The sequence below is a fragment of the Meles meles genome, chromosome 6 (genome assembly GCF_922984935.1).
Source record: "Meles meles chromosome 6, mMelMel3.1 paternal haplotype, whole genome shotgun sequence".
Taxonomy (NCBI): domain Eukaryota; kingdom Metazoa; phylum Chordata; class Mammalia; order Carnivora; family Mustelidae; genus Meles; species Meles meles.
The window spans coordinates 32,511,783-32,527,399 of NC_060071.1; the positions used below are offsets into that span (position 1 = coordinate 32,511,783).

The following is a 15,617-nucleotide window of genomic DNA, read 5'->3' on the forward strand; positions in this document are numbered from 1 at the left end:
TTTCAGTTATGTCATTATCATCTACTTAGATAGCTAAGCTCAATTCCTGACACCTCTTCCCTCACATCTAACTCCATATCTAACAAACTCCTTAAATTAGTCTTGTCAATTTGGCCTATTACATTTCACTGGAACACTCTCTTGCCATTAGCAGACCCTGCTAGTAGTTCAGAGACTCGCCATCTTTTGCCTAGATCCCTGCAACAGGCTCTCAACGATCTTCATGCCTGCATCTCACCCCATTTCAATCCAACCTTTCTACATCGGCTACTCGAAGTGTGGTCCTCGAACAAGAAATACCAGCCTCATTTGGGAATTTGTTAGAAATGCAGTATCTCAGGTGCAACCCCTGATCTACTGGATCAGAATTCATATTTAATGAGAGTCTCAGATGATTCTATTGTTCTATGTACTACTATCAAATTCATTCCTTTCTAAAATTAGCATTTTCTAAAATGCTAATATGCTCAACTTATTACCTACTTAAGTATTTGGTAGCTGAATCTTACCTAATGCACTGACTTCCAAATGTCAGTGTGCAGACTAGGGGTTACCAGGTAAATAAGAACCACTCAGGGAAGCACCCTAGACCCACCTAGTCAGTCTCTGAGGGAAGATTCCAGGAATCTGACTTTTTAACAAGTTCTCCAGGTTGTGTTTTTTGGGTTTTTTTTGTTGCTGTTTCGTTGTTTTTGTTGTTTTTAACAAGTTCTATGTGCATTAAGGTATTGGAACCTCTGAGTTATAGGATGGGATGGGATATAAGCCCCTTAGGTTTTCACGATCTGGGCCTTGCCTCCCTTCTAGCCTTATGTCTTAACAATCAACTTGCCTTATTATAATGTAAATCCCACTGGGCTACTTGTTTCCTTGGTACTATGAAAGCCACTTAGACATAGCTCCATGAACAAACACTTTCATTTTTAATTGTCTGTTTCCCCACTAGTTTTTGAGCCTCTTCAAGGTCTGGGTTATATCTTATTCGTCTCAATATGTCTAGCATAAGGATCTGAATAAACACTGGTTGACTAAATGTGCTCATTTATTTAAAAAACAAACAAACAAATCATATGACCGAATTCTCTTTTGTCTTAGGCACATAGCTGCGGACTTCCCCACAGAACATCACTACAGTGTTGCACTTCTAATTTGGATATTATAATAGAGTTGGCAGTGGGCATGTTCATGTAAGAACTATTTTAATGGCTGAAGAGTTTAACTTTATACATGTATAAGGACAGCAACAGGATCCTTTATTTGGTCAGAAATGCAGTCTTTCTGCTGAGTTTCAGCACATGTAAAACGAAGAAAAGAATATTTTCTTCCACTCATGGGTGTGCGTGCATACACCTGCACACAGAGCTAAGTCGCATGTGAATAATGTTCATAAAGTCCCCTGACTCAGTTGAAGAAGTACAGACTTAAAGATTAAAGGATTCCACACAAGGGAGCACAACAACTGGGCCAAAACCCAAGTTCATTCTTTGCTGGAGATCATCAAATGGTTCTTTTCAATATGGTTAAAATATATTTTTCAAGCATTTGTTTGGAAACATTTGTTTAGTATTTCTGATATTCTAAAAGCTATTTCTTAGATAAAAACATTTCCTGCTAGTCTGAGATTGGAACGTTTTGAGCAAAGGGGAAGAAAGGCATAAAATTAGGTTGAAAGGGAGAGCAGGGGCCAGATCATGCAGGGCCATTTATGCTTTGCAAGATTACAGAGTTTATGCTAAGAGGAGTGGGAAGCCACTGAAGGGTTTTAAGTAGGAGAAGCAACACGATCCAATTTGCATTTTAAAAAGAGAACTCTGACCCAAAAACATGAAATACTTAGGTCTAAATCTAATAAAACATGTGCAAAATCTACAATCTCTATGCAGAAAACTACAAAGCACTGATAAAAAGGTATCAAAGACTTAAATAAATGGAGAGAGATACCAACTTCTCTAAGTATTCTTAAGGTGTCAATTTTCCCCAAATTGATCTGTAGATTCAGCATAATTCTAACAAAATCCAAGCAGGATTTTTTGGGTAGAAATCAACAAGCTAATTCTAAAATGTATTCAGAAAGGCAAAGGAACTAGAATAGCCAAAGTAATTTAGAGAAAGAACAAAGTTGGAGGGCTCACATTGCCTGACTTCAAGACTTAGCATAAAGCTACAGTAATCCTGACAATGGGATATGCTCAAAGGATGGAAACAGAAATGGAGGAAGCAGGGCGAGCAAATCTTAGCCTATCGGCTGAATCTAGCCTATCCCCTGTTTTTGTATGTCCCTAAGCTAAGGATGCTTTTAAAATTTTTAAATGATTGAAAAGTTCAAAAGAATGGTATTTTGTGACAAGTGAAAATTATATGGAATTCCAAACAGAGTGCCCTTAAATAAAGTTCTACAGGGACATAGCCAGGCTCATTTGTTTCCATACCCTCTGTGGTGGCTTTGTGCTACGATGCAGAGTTGAGAAGTTCGGACAGATGGCAGGCAGCACACTCGTCACCTCGCAGTACTTTCTAAGCACCTACAGACCAGCATTTCTGCTGCTACATGTATCACCCATGTGAAAAGACATTTTTCAAAGATGAAAGTATGTCAAATTTCACATTAATAGATGAACTTTGCAATAAACTTTGAGAGGAAACACTAACTTAGCACCCAAGTTAAGCAAAATGTCATCCTTCCCCCCAAAAATCATTCCATTCTTTGGATTAGTAGAGCTGCATTTCAGAAAACTGTACTCAATTATTACATTTTGAGTTTTAAAAAATTTCACAGAAAGTTGTTTTCTCTTACTAAACGAGTACTTACACAATATCTTCAATTTTGCCTCTTGGCCTGCAAAACCTAAAATATATACTATCTAGTTCTTTACAGAAAAAGTCTGCTGACCCCTGACATAGATTAAAATAGAACAGAACAGAGTCCAGAAATAGGATGATACAAATATAGGCAACTGATAGTCACCTCCAGCAGTGAATATTCTTTTCAACAAATGTGCTAGAACAATGGGATATCCATAAGCAACAAAGTAAACCCGGATTCATACCTCACACCTCTTACACAAAAATTAACTCAAAATGGAGCACAGATACAAGTATGAAGTGTAAAGTTATAGTACTTTTAGGAGGAAAAAACAGGAGAAAATCTTTGTGACCTTGAGTTAATCTGAGTTCTCAGATACAAAACAAGAAGCACGATCCATTAAAAAAACAACCAACCAAAGAACAACAACAAAAAAACAAGACAATTTGGATTCTATCAAAATTAAAAATGTTTGCTCTGTCAAAGATACTGATAAGAGAATGGAAAGACAACCTACAGATGAGACTTTTTTGCAAAGTACATATCTGACAAAGGACTTTGTATCCAGAATATATGAAGAACTTTCAAAATTCAATAAAAAGAAAACAAATCTGATTTTAAAAAATAGGCAAAAGTTTGGGCGACACTTCACCAAAGGTATATGGATTGCATATAAACACATGAAAGATGTTAAGTATCCTTAGTCATTTGGAAACGCTCATTAGAACGGCAATGAGCTACCTACCTCTGTGCACCCACCGGAATGGTTACAATGCAAACAAACAGGAAAACTGACGCTAGGGAAGATATGGTATAATTGAAATTCCCATGGCGCTGGTGGGAATGCAGATGGCACAGCCACTTTGGAAAAGAGTTTGCAGTTTCTTAAAAGTTAAACGTAAGCTTTCCAGGGGACCCAGCAGGCTCACCCCTAGGTATTTACCCAAGACGAATGAAAAGCTATGTTTCCACTGAAGCATGTGCACAAAGGTTTATAGGTAAAAACCCGAACAATCCAAATGCTGTGTGGTGATGGTTAGATGACTACAAGCATTTGTCAAAATTCAAAGCATTCTACACCAAAAAACAAGGTTTATTACTGTATAGAAATCACATCTTGATACATCTGACTCAAAAATAAAAGAGCTCGGGCTGCTGATTAGAGAATAAACTGGGGAGAATAGGAAAGGAAGCCAGGAGACTGTCTAAAGGCTGTTACGGGCAAAATGAGATATGATGAGGATCTGAATTAGGATGTGGCATCAGGGAAGGCGGAGGAATGCAGTGCACGAATGACTAGATTCTGGAGAGAGTAACAGATGTTGAGATTTGGTGGTTATGTATTTAAATGATTTGTGGGGCCATTTACTGAGATAGACAACGTTGGAGGAGGTGCAACTTTTAGGGAATAAGGTTACTAGTCCATACTTTGTTGCCATATACTAGAGGAAGCTGTTGAATTTGGAAGTCTGGAATACAGAAAGGAATTCTGCTGTTCTTGTCTGTTTGGGAATTACTGTAGAAATGTCTAGGCTAATAAGAAACTAGGAGGTGGCTTTCATGGGTAAACCAGGGAGAAGAGAAGAACCTCTGAGGAAAACTCAAAAGTAACAGTTATAATAGTGATGATACACAAGCCGGATGAGGAGATTTCATTAAAGTGGGAGAAGAAAACTATTTCAAATGCTGCTGACAGGTAATGAGGAATGTGGCCTAAATGTGTCCACTGGACTTGGCAACAGGAGCTCATTGGTGCCTTTAGCTTTAACTATTGTGGTGCAGCCGTAGGGATGGAAAGGAGACTGTGGTCAGTTGCAGAGTGAGAAGATAAGAGTAAGTAATTATAGATAACTTTTTGAAGAAGTTTAGGTGGGAACTGGAAGAAAGAGTGAGCCAGGTGGAAGCGGGGCCAGGGTGGTGGTGGTGTCCAGAAAGGATTTCCTTAGTTTAAGATAACAAAAACGAGATCATGCTGCATGTTAATATTGGAGAAAGACACAAGAGAGTGTGAGGCTGAAGAGACAGGAAAAAGGTAGATAATCCCCAAACCAAGAATGTTAAAACTATGCAGGCTCCATTTCAATCTTTCTGTTTTATAGCTGAGGAAAGCTGAAGGGCCCCCAAAAGGCCACATGGTGAATGACAAAAGATCTGAGAAAGAACCGAAACGTGAGGCTACAGCAACCTACAATACTTTTTGTTTTAAATTATTATTTTCTTTTGTTACACGAGATTTTCTTTTGTTATATATGCTCACTGTGAAAAATCAGAAAAGCATAAAAGAAAATAGAAATCACGTGTAATCCTATTACTTGGAAGTAACTTTTTTTTTTTTTTAAGATTTTATTTATTTATTTGACAGACAGAGACCACAAGTAGATAGAGAGGAAGGCAGAGAGAGAGGGAGAGGGAAGCAGGCTCCCCGCCGAGCAGAGAGCCTGACGCGGGACTCGATCCCAGGACCCCGAGATCACGACCCGAGCCGAAGGCAGTGGCCCAACCCACCTATCGATAGTTTGGGGCAGTTCATGTCAGTTACCAACAATTTTTTTTTAAAAAAAGACATTTTTTGCACTATGTAGCATTAAATATAAAAGAATAAGGCATCCTGGTCTAATATCTTGTTAATGAAGTTAAATCTACCACTGATTAGAGACGGATTCCATTTTCTCTTTTAAAGCAGTACAGTATATTTTTCCCCCAATCCTGGTAAATAGTCAAAATAATTCCCCACATCGAGTGCTAGTAAGTTAATTCACTCAAGAGATGGCTGTTGAGCTGATTAGCAGCTATCACATTATCAACAGGACAGACAAATGAGATTCAGCAGGAACACGATGAGCTCATGTCAGTGTTGCATGCAACAGAAAGCCATCACTAAAGTGGAGACTTTGGATTTGACAGTCTTTTACAGAGTCTGTGTGCATCTGTATCCACACTGCTGTGAGGACCACGAGATGAAGCAGGCAAACACCTTCAGCCAGCACCAGATGGAGCTGCTGTATAAGCCACAAAGCCTTAACTATGAGGGCTTCCTTTGTCAACACTAACTATGTTTGGAGACGCACTGAAAGACATTATCAAAACTACTTTAACTTGTAACAGGCTCTTAGAAAGAGGGGCTGTACCAGATCAGATGTAGCTCCGTCCAAGGGACAATTCTTGGGCTTTACTGTCTTTGTGCAAGAACTTCAGTGGCAAAAAAAAAAAAAAAAAAAAGAACTTCAGTGGCACTCAGGAACTCGCAGCTTTGCCTACTAAACACTGACACCCCCAAATCAGGAAACTCCCGTCACCGAAGTTATGCTCGAGAAGTCAAATATGTGTCTTCTGAGGCACTTAAGGAAACAGGACAGTCCAATCTGGTGTCTATTTACTTGCCAAGACAGGTCCGATATGGAGTAGCCAAATGGAGTGTTCAGTAAGAGAAAAGCCCTTTGCTTCCACATTCCTTACAAAGTAAACCCTACAGATGGAATGCTCGATGAGAAAGCTGAATGGCTGAGGCTGCCCCTAGAAGCTAATCGCGATTCCATGATCTAAAATCCGATTTCGTGTTTGACAGTTTTCAAGACCAAAGCCCTTCAGGCTCCAGATGAAGCTACTGAAGAGTAGCCTATTTCGCTTCAAGTCATGACAGCTTTTTAAGAACCTATTACTGTTTTTCACTCTCTCTACTGCTATACAGACAATGACAATAATTAGTTTGCTTCAAGTCCAACAGTTTCAAGCAAATTTGATACAAAACAACTAAATCCTCCCCGGATTTCAATGTTGGGAGTAAACAGGCCCACAGAAAGAGCCGGAACTCCTCAAGCTGGATGTAATTTCCAAGTCAGTGAACAGGGGAGACTGTGTAGGTGGTATATTAAACACCATATATAGAGCATTTCCTAAAGGCACCCAAGGAGAATCTGGTAATAATAAAGGAGGACGGGGCAGGCACTGCTAAGGTCCTTCCCCAGTCCTATTACTCCCGGAGGCCATTATCTTTCTTCATAAAATCTGTCACATTGCCATAGAGACAGAGTCAAGATTCCTCAGTGCTGTACATGGGCCTTTAAGGACACTTTCAGTGAAGAACTATCGCCTATATGTCATCCCACACATTAGTCCATCTCCAGGATACAAGGGTAAAATTTACAAGTCCAGGTTCTCATTAGGCTTTTGTAATGGAACATGTGGGTTACTTATATAAAAAAGGAAAGGAAAATGTGACAAGCATCCCCACGTCACTGTTCCCAACCTTTCCTTCTTTTGCAGTGAAAAATGCTGACCTGATACCTTAACCAGCTGCCAAACCCTTCAGTATATGACTAAAAGGGTGGAGAGAGGAAGTGAAAGCAAAGCTGCAGGAAAAGGCTTTGTAGGAGATAAAACACAGCTTTAATTTGGAACACCAATGGAAATTCCATGAGTAAAAGAAACCTTCCTAATTTGAGATCTGACCCCTCCCCACCCCTTTGTGGGGGGGAAAAAAACATCACAGTTCTTTGGTATCACATCAGCAGGCAAGACCTTAAGACATAAGGTTCTCCTGTTTAAAGAATAAAGCGAAGTAAAACCCGCATAATTTGGAAAACTTAACTAGAGCTCTGTAGAAAGGAGGAAGCCCATCCACTTCCAATTGTTCTAACCGCAAGCTTTTTCTAACCATGTACTGTTCCTGTCACATGGCAGCAGTCTCCGGATAAGAGCCTTGCGTCAGCATACGCTCTGCTGAGAAGTGCCACTACTCAGCTCCCAAATCATCTTTTAAGCTCAAACTCTTTGATGAACCAGTTAAATAATAATAATAATTACTATCAGGGCACCTGGGTGGCTCAGTGGGTTAAAGCCTCTGCCTTCGGCTCAGGTCATGATCAAGCCCCGCATCGCATCGGGCTCTCTGCTCAGCAGGGAGCCTGCTTCCCATCCTTTCTCTCTCTGCCTGCCTCTCTGCCTACTTGTGTTCTCTGTCAAATAAATAAAATCTTAAGAAAAATAATAATTACTATCATAAACTTGCTAATAACTAATTATAAGATTATAAGCTCTAAAATGTACACTGAACCCACCTCAGACCCCCTACTTGAGAAGGTATATACCAGCTACATCAGAGAGGTGGTTAAAATGTTATCTAGTAGTAGCCAAGGACTCCATAGTGTTTTACAGTTTTATTCTGTCCACAAGCTGCTCCTTTGCTTGGAATGTATTTCCTCTAATGCTATTTCATTCGGCAAAACTGTTCATTCTCTGAGGCCCAAATTTTACCTGTGTGAGCAGCTTTACCTGAATTCCTAAACACTGTGTTGAGTGGCAGTTATCTAAGGCCCTAGAAGGCAAGGCTATATCTTGTTCACTTAGTTATCTCTTGAATTGCTGTGAATATACTAGCTACAGAACAAAAGCTTGCTGAGTGATAATAATTTTAGCTAGCATTTACTACTAAGTGCCAGGCACCACTGAAGCATTTTATGTATGAAAACTCTTAACTCTCCTAAAAACTTTACAAGGTACATGCTATCATGAGCTTCGCTGTACTAAGGAAGAAATGGAGACTTGCCCAAGGTCACATAGATAATAAGGGACTGTCAGGATGGCTGAATGGATGAATGAATGCGTGTATGCATAAATGGTAGAGCTCAGCTCTCCGTGGCATCTGGAGGCTGCTTTCTGCTGCCTGAAAGTCCACTCAGCAGCAGCACTGCCCGCCACAGTGGAATTCCACCTTGAACAAAGAAACGTCAGAGGCAGGCACACCCACACCTGTAACCAACAGTTGTCTATGTCCTAGACAATTAGCTACAGCTGTCCCAAAGTTGTGCTTTTTTTTTTGTGCTTCCGAGTGAATATTTTGAGGCAAATTAAGCATGATCTTTCAGGAGCGACCCCTATTAGGTGGGCTTCTGAAGTCACTTACCGAGAGTGAACGGTGAGATGCTGCTAGAAGTTGCCTTGCCTTCCTCTCTACTGCCCGCAATCAGAGCCAACCGTCAAGTGAAGAAAGCTGGACTGTAGGCTGACTGAGATGTGAAAAGACAGGTGATCTCTGGTATCAAACAAGGGAATGAAGGGGTGCCTGACCAGCTTGGTCAGTAGAGCATGTGACTCTTGATCTCAGGGTTATAAGCTCGAGCCCCATGTTGGGAGTAGAGATTACTTAAAAAAACAAAATCTTTAAAATGAAACAAGGGAATAAGAAAGCGGGGGAAATGAGGACAGTGCAAGGTACAAACGTAAGAGAAAGGGAGAAAAGGAAGTTGGGAAGGAAGTTGGTTTTGACTAACAAAACAGTCAATTATTCTGAGAGAAATCCCACTAGAATGTTTATAGCAACAGCATCAGAGGAAGAATAATGTCATTAGTTACCACACTTCACCATTTCGGAGGCTTTACTGTTTTGTGGATCTTGTACATTTGCTTTGAGGTATTATGTTTCCAATCAAGGTAAATTTTACCTTCCCCAGCTATGGAAAAGAGTGAACAATGCATTCTGCAAAACATTTCTAATTTAGACTTTTAAAGAGAAAAAGCACTTTCAAATTAGTGAAAATTTGAATTATACAGTACTTTAAAGAAATAGAAATGTATTGCTTTCACAGAGATACCATCATAAGCTAGTGAAACAGTCTTTCCTGGTATTTGGAGGATCTGTTCTAATAAGCAAGAATTATTTTCATGATGGTTATAAATAAATACTTGCAAAATAAATAAATAAATAACCACTTAAAAATACATTAAGAGTATCTTTCAAACTGGAATCCAGGGTCTTTTTTCAAGAGTTTATGAGTTTTCCAAAAGAACTTTAATATTGAACTGAAAAAAAAGTTTCCATCTAAAATTACTATAAACATATGCTGGATCATTGCAGTGCCACTTATTAACTAAGCACAGCCATGTGATTTGCAACATGATTGCAAATGTACATATACATTTCCCTTTCTGGTCTGAACTGGCATCAAGCACACTATTTTAACTGGAAGGAATAATGAGAAAAAAAGGAGGCTCGCTTGATAGGTAAATGATACAGTCCCACTAAGTAAAGACCAAAATGAAGTAACAGTGTAATCACTGTACACTGTACCAGTTCTGGATTTTCCACATCTTAGACAGAAATGTGGCAGAAAAAGAGCACAATGGTCACGAAAGCTGCCAAGACAACTCTGGGGTGGCAGACAGCTCCATACTCATGTTGTGAGCTGCAATTCAGCTTTGGAAAAATATCATCACTGTATTAAAATAATATCAAATTGCATTTTACTAATTTTATAGGCTTTTTGTACTTAAATTTTAAGTTCGTTTCAGTTTAGAGCTAAATGAGAAATACAAGCATAAGAATTTACATCTAATTTTGTTTTTCATATTTAAGTAAAATTGTAATAATATGTATGAATAGTAAAAGACCCCAGTTTTGTTTTGTTTTGTTTTTTACCAAATAAGGAGTCTATAAATTACTAAATTTGAAAGCAGTGCTTAAAAATACTATTCTGTTATGTCAGATAAGCATTCCTCTTGTGATCTTATTTACATTATTAATTTGCTAAGCATCTCTTAAAGGAATATAATAACCATCTACCTCGCCGGGCTGTTGTTAAAATGAATTTAGATAAAACATATAGGGATTGCATTGAACCTATATATATTTATAGATAGCTTTGAGTAGCATGGACAACAACATTAACAACATTAATTCTTCCAATCCAGGAACATGGGCCATCTTTCCATTTGTTTGTGTCTCCTTTAACTTCTTTCATCAAAGTCTTAAAAGTTTTCATTATATATATCTTTCATTTCTTTGAGTAAATCAATTCCCAAGTACTTTATTCGTATTTATGGGATTTTTTTCATTTTTTTCAGAATTTTTTTGTTAGTATACAGAAACGCAACTGGTTTCTGTATATTGATTTTACATCTTGTGACTTTACTGAATTCACTGATTAGTCCCAACACTTTTTTTTAAATTGTCTTTAGGATTTTCTACACATAAAATCATATAATTTTATCATTAATTTTACTTCTTCCTTTCTGATCCAATGCAACCCCTATGAAAATCTCACCGGCACTTTTCACAGAAATAGAAAAAGCAGGGGCGCCTGGGTGGCTCAGTGGATTAAGCCGCTGCCTTCGGCTCAGGTCATGATCTCAGGTCCTGGGATCAAGCCCCGCATCAGGCTCTCTGCTTCGTGGGGAGCCTGCTTCCTCCTCTCTCTCTGCCTGCCTCTCTCTCTGCCTCCCTCTCTGCCTACTTGTGATCTCTCTCTCTGTCAAATAAATAAATAAAATCTTAAAAAAAAAAAAAGAAATAGGAAAAACAATTCTAAAATTTGTATGGAGCCACAAAAGACCCCAAATGGCCAGAGCAACCCTGAAAAAGGAAAAGCCAGAAGCATCACACTCCTGAACTCAAACTCGACCTCGAAGTTAAAGTAATTAAGAGAGTCCGGTACTGGCATAAAAATAGACACACAGACCAATGGAAAAGAATAAACAGCCCAAAATAAACCATGCATATATATTGGTCAATTAGTTCACAACAAAGAAGCCAAGAATATACAATGGAGAAAGGAGTCTTTTCAATAAATGGAGTTGGGAGAACTGAATAGTGCAAGAGAATAAAACTGAATCCCTGTCTTACACCACACACAAAAATCAATTCAAAAAGGATTAAAAACTTAAAACATAAGACCTGAAGCCATACGACTCTGAGAAGAAACTGGGGGGGAAAAGTTCCTTGACATTGGTCTTGGCAACAATTTTTTGCATATGACAACAAAAGTATTAGCACCAAAAGCAAAAAGATAAACTGGACCACATCAAATTAAATGTTTCTGCACAGTAAAAGAAGCAATCAACAAAATCAAAAGACAAACTAGAAAATGGAAGAACATATTTGCAAACCATATATTGGATAAGGAGTTCGTGTTTAAAGTATACAAAGAACTGGGGCGCCTGGGTGGCTCAGTGGGTTAAAGCCTCTGCCTTCAGCTCAGGTCATGATCCCAGTGTCCTGGGATCGAGCCCCACATGGGGTTCTCTGCTCCGCGGGGAACCTGCTTCCTCCTCTCTCTCTGCCTGTCTCTCTGCCTACTTGTGATCTCTGTCTGTTAAATAAATAAATAAAATCTTTAAAAAAAATAAAGTATACAAAGAACTCATATAACTCTTTAACAAAAACTCACAATCACAGATTTTTTAAAGGGCAGGGGAACTAGAAAGACATTTTTCCAAAGAAGGCATCCAAATGGCCAACAAGTACGTGAAAAGATCCCCATCACTAGTAATTAGGGAAATGCAAATCAAAAGATCTATTAGAATGGCTATCATCAAGAAGATATGATATAAATTAAAAAACTAAAAAAAAAAAAGAAGATATGCAATAGTGAGTGTTGGCAAGGATGTGAAAAAAGGGAATCCTGTGCACTATTGGTGGGAAATGTAAATTGGTTTGACCAAGATGGAGAACAGTATGGAGGTTTCCTCAAAAAATTAAAAATAGAACTACTATATAATCCAGCAATCCCACTACTGGGCATATATATACAAAGGAAATGAAAACAAGAGTATCAAAAAGATACTTGCACTCCTTCGTTTATTGTAGCATTGTTCACAAAGCCAAGATAGGGAAATAAGTTGAATGTCTATCAAAAGACGAATGGAAAAAAGCAAAAACAAACAAACAAAAAAAAACGAATGGATAAAAATAACATGGAATAAGAATGGAATATTATTCAGTCATGAGAAAGAAGGAATCCTGCCATTTGTGACTTGAACAGATCTTGAGGGCATTATGCTAAGTGAGATAAGTCAGACAGAGAAAAACAAATACTGTAACATATTACTTATATGTAGGGTCTAAAAAAGTTGAACTCATAGAAACAGAGTGGAGTGGTGGCTTCCAGGGGCTGAGGAGTGGGGTTAACTGGAGAGATATTGGTCAAATTTGCAGTTAGAAGATGAATAAGTGGGGCGCCTGGGTGGCTCAGTGGATTAAGCTGCTGCCTTCGGCTCAGGTCATGATCTCAGGGTCCTGGGATCGAGCCCCGCATCAGGCTCTCTGCTCCGCAGGGAGCCTGCTTCCTCCTCTCTCTCTGCCTGCCTCTCTGCCTACTTGTGATCTCTCTCTCTCTGTCAAATAAATAAATAAAATCTTAAAAAAAAAAAAAAAGATGATGAATAAGTTCTGGAGACCTAATGCACAGCTTAGTGATTATAGTCAATTATACTGTATTATATACTCCAAAGCTACTAAGAGTCTAGATCTCAAATATTCTACCAAACAAAGAAATGATAATTATGTGACATAATAGAGGTGTTAGCTAATGCTATGGCAGTAATCATACTGCAAATGTATCAAATCAACACATCGCACAACTTAAACTTACACAATGTTATATGTCAATTGTATCTCAAACTATATAAAGTGCCTAACACAGAGGTTGATTCATAATAAGTGCTTAATAAATAAATAAAATACAATATAAAAATAATATAATATATAATATAGTATTTATTATAATAATATAATATATAATATCAATATATTAGATATAATTCATAAATATATTAAAAATAAATTATATATTATTTTATATTATATTTATTTTATTAATTTATTATATTTTGATTTTATTATTATTATCTTATTTATTTTAAAATAATTTTATTATTAAAATAGATTATATAATAATGTATATAGTAGTTAATATAATCTATTAATAATAAATAAACAAATTCCTTCTTTATTAAATCTCTGAATCAATGGAGGACAGGAAGGGGCATGATCACGTCTAATACCCTCCACACATATCTGCACGTCATCTTGACATACCAGTTGGGCCATGCTATTGCTATGGAGATACTGGTAACTATACTGTTGGGCCTCAATTACCATGAATGGTTTAATTGAAAGTTTCAGCCTACTTGCACACCAATTTATCACTTATTTCTACAGGGAAAATGTAGTCCAAGTTCTGAACAACTGACTTGTGAAGAAACTTTAGCATTCCATTTTGGATTTGTGTTTTACATTAGTTTTAAGAGATACTGTCAGATTATATCAGGAAGGAGTTGCTGAGCAATAGAGCAATGTGATACTACCTGCACTTTAAGAATTCCTGTGAGTCATGTTTTCCATGGGCAGATTGATAGGAGGCAAGGTTGGAGGCAATGTGGCTAGTTCAACTATTACAATAAAGAGTAGGTGAGGCCCCAAACTAACACAGCTGCAATAGGAGATAATGGGCAGAGGCTGATTTGAGAGGCCAAATGGACAACACTTATCAACCAGTGGGACACTGGTGGAAAGGGACAGGGACTGACAATGACTCTGGGGTGTCTACATGAAGATCAAGGATGATTTTCGCAGAGGCATACTGAGAAGGGTAGAGAATTAAATTAGCAATAATTTGCACTACTTTACTGTAGAGAATAATGAGAAATTGAGACCTGAATGAAAATAGCAAACATAGTCTAAAGCCACATATGTGATTAAAATTCTCCCCATTAAAAATAATTTGTTATTTTCTTATATCAAGTAGACTCTAAATCTTGAGTGCAAATGGTCTGGTGAGAACAATATAATTACTATTACCCTTTTAAAAAGACTCTCTTTTCTAATAATTTCTTCTGTGATCTTGTGTATTCCCAAATATGTAAGTGTGGAATAACCTCCCAGAGCCTGTACCTCTTGTCCTTTGATGCTCCAGACTTCAATTTCCAACTGCCTACTAGACATCTCTAAATAGAATTAATTATTTTTCCTCCAAAATGTGTTCCACCTTGTTCTGGGCACCATAACTATTAACGGTATCACAAGATTGGTAGACGTTCAGTTTGGTCAGCATTGACAAATTCCCCCTGCCCCCCGAGTCCTTTTCATGCTACATCCAATTAATTGCCAGGTCTTGTCTCTCTGATGTGTACTCTCCCTTTGATAACTCCAGCCATCACCTGAGTCCTTGATTTCATCATTCTTTGTTTGAGGTACTGGGATGGTATCTTATTGTCTATTAATTCCTCTAAAATACAGTTCTTTACCACTCTACTTACTTTTCCATGCAACCATTAGTGGTTTTCAGTTGTTTCTATAACACATTTGAACTCCTTAAAACTAAATACAGTGCTCTTCTGTGATTGACTCATATCCTACATGTCCACCCATAGTTTTTATATGGTTTCAAAATTCTATAGAACTTTCCATGCTTCAGTCCAATGCCAAGTCCCCTGTGAAGCTGCAGATCCTCTTTTTTAAAAAAGGTGTTATTTATTTATTTGATAGAGAGAGAGACAAGCAGTGGAGTGGGAGATGGAGAAGCAGGCTTCCTGCCCAGCAGGGAGTCCAATTTGGGGTTCGATCCCAGGACCCCGGGATCATAACCTGAACTGAAGGCAGACCCTTAACAACTGAGCCATCCAGGCATCCCTGCAGATCCTCTTCTTAAAATTAGTTGTTTTCTCCTCATAATTCCCATCACACGGGACTTATGGCTGTTTGTATAAAACTTCCTCTCTCTCACTCGATAGTCTTAGCTTCTTATTCAGGTTTGGTACCTATATGCTTCTTGAACAGATGAATAAATAATGCTTTATCTGATTTCACAGACCAAAAAGCTTAGAAGGGGACAAAAGCATTCAGACAGAAATGACTACCTGACAGCAAATGGAGAGAAAGAAAAATACAAAAACCAAACTTAAGAGCTCAGAAAGCATCTCAGTGTGGGCAAATAGCAAAGATCTCATATGGGCATCACTGCATTTTCCAGAATGGCACTGATTGACCTTGACCTTAATTATAGCAAGATATCAAGAAATTATTAAACTATGTCGAGTATCC

The 15,617-nt window shown here is 38.1% G+C and overlaps 1 protein-coding gene across 9 annotated transcripts in view; it reads right to left on the reverse strand.

The window, feature by feature from the left end:
* PEAK1 (pseudopodium enriched atypical kinase 1) overlaps window positions 1–15,617 on the reverse strand; it is a 319,482-nt gene that overhangs the window by 74,445 nt on the left and 229,420 nt on the right. Inside the window, exon 1 of one of the 9 annotated variants that reach the window (XM_046008374.1) lies at window positions 8,706–8,740. The exons of the other annotated variants lie outside the window; for them this stretch is intronic. The gene's annotated coding sequence lies outside the window, so the exon portion shown is untranslated. Of the gene's footprint in view, window positions 1–8,705; window positions 8,741–15,617 lie in introns of those variants that run through there. 9 annotated transcript variants of the gene reach the window in all.